We start from the raw sequence: 5,983 nt of genomic DNA on the forward strand, positions 1-5,983 counted from the left end.
TATAGGTATATACTTTCAATAAGGAACTAGAAGAAATAAGTGAAAGAAATGAGTTCACAATTTAAATAAGAAGTTTCGCTGCTTCAAAAAAATGTCTCGTGACAAATTATCCGATCAAATCAACAAATTCCTAGTGTTTTAATTTCTATTCAGTTTTTTTTTCTGTTAACCATAAAAAATCTACGGAAAATTTTCAAAAATAAATCTATCAAACAAAAACCATGTATCCCATTAGGAAGAACACAACATATCGACAGACGTATTCGAAACATAATTAATCTTAACCATACCTATAAAATGTTAAATTGCCCCCCAAAAATTATAAACAAACAAAAAGTATAAATAAATTTATTATAATTTTTCTCCTCCTACAAACAATAAAACAACAAAAATAAATTCGAAATTAACCGAAAATTTAATTTACACAACAAAATAAGTGAAGGCATTATTGTGTTAAATGGACAGACAAAGAAGGTCTTCTTATAGAAGAAGGCCAGAAAGTCTTCTCATAGAAGGCCAGAAGAACTTCTCATAGACTACCAAAAAGTCTTCTCATAGAAGGCCAGAAAGTCCCCCCATAGAAGACCAGTAGGTCTTCCCATAGAAGACCAGAAGAAGGTCTTCCCATAGAAGAGCAGAAGGGGGTCCTTTCATAGAAGGCCAGAAAGTCTTCTCATGGAAGGCCAGAAGGTCTTTTCATAGAAGACCAGAAGAAGCTCTTCTCATAGAAGACCAGAAGAGGGTCTTCTCATAGAGGGCTAGAAGAGGGTCTTCTCATAGAAGACCAGAAGAGGGCCTTCTCATAGAAGGCCAGAAGGTCTTCTTATAGAAGACCAGAGTAAGGTCTTCTCATAGAAGACCAGAACAAGGTCTTCTCATAGAAGACCAGAATAAGGTCTTCTCATAGAAGACCAGAACAAGGTCTTCTTATAGAAGACCAAAAGAACGTCTTAGTAGACCCGAAGAAGGTTTTCTCATAGAAAACCAGAAGAAGGTCATCTCATAGAAGGTCAGAAGAAGGTCTTCTCATAGAAGACCAGAAGAAGGTCTTCTCATAGAAGACCAGAAGAAGGTCTTCTCATAGAAGACCAGAAGAAGGTTTTCTCATAGAAGGCCAGAAGGTCTTCTTATAGAAGACCAGAAGGTCTTCTTATAGAAGGCCAGAAGGTCTTCTTATAGAAGGCCAGAAGGTCTTCTTATAGAAGGCCAGAAGGTCTTCTTATAGAAGGCCAGAAGGTCTTCTTATAGAAGGCCAGAAGGTCTTCTTATGGAAGAGCAATAGATCTTCTTATAGAAGGCCAGAAGGTCTTCTCAGAGAAGGCCAGAAAGTCTTCTTACAAAAGACCAGAAGAAGGTCTTCTTATAGGAGACCAGAAGAAGGTCTTCTCATAGAAGACCAGAAGGTCTTATAGAAGGCCAGAAGGTCTTCTTATAGAAGTCCAGAAGGTCTTCTTATAGAAGACCAGAAGGTCTTCCCATAGAAGGTCTTCTCATAGAAGGCCAGAAGGTCTTCTTTAGAAGGTCAGAAGGTCTTCTTATAGAAGCCCAGAAGGTCTTCTTATAGAAGTCCAGAAGGTCTTTTTATAGAAGGCCAGAAGGTCTTCTCATCGAAGACTAGAAGGTCTTCTCATCGAAGACTAGAAGGTCTTCTCGTCGCAGACCAGATGTTACCGGACGGCCTTCTCATCGAAGACCAGAAGGAGCATTTTTCATTCAACAATTTGTTTGTTAACCAGGAGGGGAGGTGCATACAATTTGAAGCATGTGCAATATTACCTCTTCACTGCTTTCGCTTCAGAACAGCATGTTTCATCTATTACACTGGCAATACTACGTACATACATATACCTCCTATATGTACGTATTAGTTATCCCATTGTTCCATACGTATCGGAAAATGTGAGTGTTCTCTATCATCGAACAAGAAAATATTGCTAAACATTTATTACGTTTTCAGATGCGGTAACCTGTATTGATGCTATGTGGTGGGAATGCATGCAGTTATAAATAAACCTCAATAGGGGGACATGAAAATGGAATGGTGGAATTTAAGTATTGGAGAAGAAACTTGAGGAAATTATAGAATTTTAATAGCAAAATATAACCAAGGGTAAAATTATGACAAAGTCAGATATGAAACTTAGCAGTGGACCTCGTTAAATCGACATAGTATTTCATATTTATATTACGAGGTGAACGGAGTAACAAATTTAATTACCCATGCTGTTGTGGTAAATTTGAATTCAATATAATTGTTTCAAAATGGAGTTAGTCCGCCGTTTCGGAAAATGTTTTGTTAGTTATTAGGTTATTTCATTCATCATTCGTCATTTCTAGCCCGAAACGGGACCTACATATTACAATTACCGTTAGTACCAATGCGATGCAAGAAAGTGTGAACAAAGTCGTCTTCTACGAGATTCACGGGTGTCCTCTATAAAAAGTGAAAATCTGGGTATATACAGGGTGAGACGAAAAAATTGCAACCAATTTCAGACTGCTGTCATTTCTTAGCCACTCGTCTGACAGCTGTTAAAATTACTCCAGTGACAGCTCATTATATTCTTTACAAGTGTACAAAATTATTTTGGTGAGAATTCTCCAGAAAAAAAATTATTCGTGATGGAATTCAAGCGTGATAGTGTGATTTCTTTATATTTGGCTGGAAAACCACAAGTGGTTATCGTTAGAGCACTCCAGCATTTAAATGTGAATAAATTTTTTGTGTCTCGTACCGTCGCTCGTTACCGTGATACTAGTAGCGTAGCCCGACGTCAAGGAAGTGGACGAAAGAAAACAGTAACATCAGCAGAAATGGTTCGAAAAGTAAAGAAGCGACTTGATCGAAACCCGCGTCTCAGTGGCCGAAAAAAGACTCGTTAGCTGAACAAAGCGCAATATTCCATTCGGCAAATATTGAACCAATAAAGAAAGTCTTAAAGTCGGGCGGGGCTAACTTTATGATACCCTATACCACTTTGCTAATTTAGTAGAGCTCCGCATAACAATTAAAAGTTTTTATGGGAGAATTCAATCATACACGCTATGATTTTAATTATAATTTAAAGTTCAAAGGACCAAATATGCCGAAGCATTTGCATCTTTTAAATTCGGACTTGTGTTGCCCAGTTGGTGCACAAATAACTTAAAATCGGATAAAAATATATATGGGAGCTATATCCAAATCGGAACCGATCTCGATAAAATTTGGCAAAGATATTTCTGAGCTGTATTTGATATATTTCCTGAATATCGTTGTTACGGAGTGCATATTACGGCTGTGGGTAACAAATATGACAAATCGGATGAACAGTATATATGGGAGCTATAGCTATATCTGAACCGATTTTCACCAAATTGGACATACTAGCTTCTAGACTCAATTCGGTCGTAAGTGCGAAATTTCATCCCATTTGGGCAAATATTAGACGTTTGGTGCACAATCAAAGGTAAATCGGACAAAGTTATATATGGAGCTATATCCAAATCTGAATCGATCTCGATAAAATTTAGCAAATGTATTTCTGAGCTGTATTTGATATATTTCCCCAAATATTGTTGTTACAGAGTGCATATTACGGCTTCGGAGGACAAAAATAACAAATCGGATGAACAATATATATATATATGGGAGCTATTGCTATATCTGAACCGATTTCGATCAAATTTGGCGTACTTATTTTTAGGTCCAATCTGATCGTACTCTCAAAATTCCATACTATTCGGACCAGAGGGCTGCAATGAGTATGATCGAGTAGGCTTGATCACACACAGTGGAAATACAATCAAACTCAATCAGTCGGTCAGATGCAACATGTTCATTCGAGTTACTCAAGCCAAACGAAAAAGATGTGATCAAACATGTATTGATCGAAGTTTTGTGATCGCAATCAAACAGCTCACATGAGTTATTTGTTTACGAACTTATGTTGAATTGTTCATAACGGGTCGATCATCTATGAGGAGTCTTGTCGGTTTGATTCATCCCAGTTAAGTGAGTGATTTGATTTGATTAAAACACAAATGTTCGAAACTGAGCGAAATCATATTGGTCAAGATTTTTCACAAACTTCGACCTCTTCGTTTACCTACACCTGTGTAGTTTCTACTTGCAACAATTTCGTTCGCACTATCACAATATTCTTCCATTTCAAATATTAAAAAAGTCAAAATAAACTGTCCCAACTTGATTAAATGGTTGAATAAACAATGACGCTGAGCGAACTCGATTCAAAGAAGACAATCACGGTTGTGATTGCTCATTTACATTCATGTGTTCGATCAACTCACGTTGCTGAACACATCAAACCGTCTCGAACGCTCATGTTTGATTGTGAGTGAAGTGATTCAAACTGAGCGTTCGATTCGATCCGAAGCGAAAACGGTCATTTCATTCAGATCAAACTAAACGACTGCATCAACAAAAATCAGGTAAGAAACCGAGTATGCTTGAATTTTTGCATACTCGTTGCAGCCCTCTGATTCGGACTGATATTACACGTTTGGTGCACAATAAAAGACAAATCGGACGAAGATATATATGGGAGCTATATCTAAATTTTGACCGATTATCTCCAATTTCAAACCTAGTTCGTTCTTGGGTCAAACAAATGATTTGTGCAAAATTTCATACGGATAGGGCAATAAATGCGAACTGCACTTTGTTTACAAAAATACATGGACGGATGGACGGATGGACATGCATAAATCGACTCAGAATGTGATTCTATGCCGATCATCAAATGGAACTATGGGTCTATCTCGTTTCCTTTTGCTTGTTACAAACAAATGCACAAAGACATAATACCCTGACCACCTTGTGGTGTAGGGTATAAAAATGAGCTCGGGGTAAAGCCATTGAATTTCAAAAAAGTACAAGAATTTACACCGCAACAGAAAGAAAATAGACTCAAAAGAGCTAAAGAGTTGCATCGCTTGGCCGAAAGTGGTGAATTGTTGAATTTCGTTTTCTCCGATGAGAAGACATTGGTTGTCCAGCAGTTTATAAACAAACAAAATTATCGTATTTGCTTGCCAAAGAGGTCAGCTGAAAATGTACACCTTCGGTTAGCTACCAGAACTTAAGCGCCGGTCATGTTGATGGTGTGGGCCGCCATAACAGCCGATGGTCGTTCTCCGCTCCTATTAATCGATCGTGGCATCAGACGAATATTATCGCGGAAATATTCTGGAGAGTGTATTAAAGCCTTGGGCACGCAAACATTGTGGCCGCAGACTTTGGACATTCCAACAGGACTCAGCACCATCGCACTCAGCACGAGCCACCCAAGAATGGTTACAAAATGTGGTTCCTCGCTTCATTTTCAGCGCACAATGGCCACCAAAATCTCCGGATACCACTCCGTTGGACTATAGTGTCTGGGGTATTTTGGAAAGCAAGGTTGGCACTAAAAAATACCACAGAGTCGATCGCTTCGCCGTGAATGGGCCAAAATACCGCCGAGTAACATTCAGGCAGCGTGTGACTGTTTCATTGGCCTTTTGAAGGCCATAATTCGTGCCAAAGGTGACCGATTCGAACAAATCTAAACTTATTCTAAAATTTGATGCTAAATTTCGACATTTTTTGCTTTCAATGAATAAAATTAAAAAAAGTATAAAAAATGTGGCGTTTGACTTTGTTGCAGTTTTTTTTTATCTCACCCTATACATTCTTCAGCTAAATGGACTAGAACTCAGTATTTTTTCCCAATAATTCAAGGTTAGAAAAGTGATCACAAATAATGGCTAAAACGCTGAAAACTCAATATTTAAGGAGTTATGGCCATTTTAAAATATCCAATATTGCACACTTAAACAAATGATCACAAATAATAGCTAAAAACGCTGAAAAGTCAATATTTAAGGAGTTATGGCAATTTTAAAATATTGAATAATTCATGCATAAAAAAGTGATCACAAATAATAGCTTAAAACGCCGAAAAGTCAATATTTAAGGAGTTATGGCCATTTTAAAATATTG

The sequence above is a fragment of the Musca domestica genome, unplaced genomic scaffold (genome assembly GCF_030504385.1).
Source record: "Musca domestica strain aabys unplaced genomic scaffold, Musca_domestica.polishedcontigs.V.1.1 2, whole genome shotgun sequence".
In the NCBI taxonomy this organism is placed as follows: domain Eukaryota; kingdom Metazoa; phylum Arthropoda; class Insecta; order Diptera; family Muscidae; genus Musca; species Musca domestica.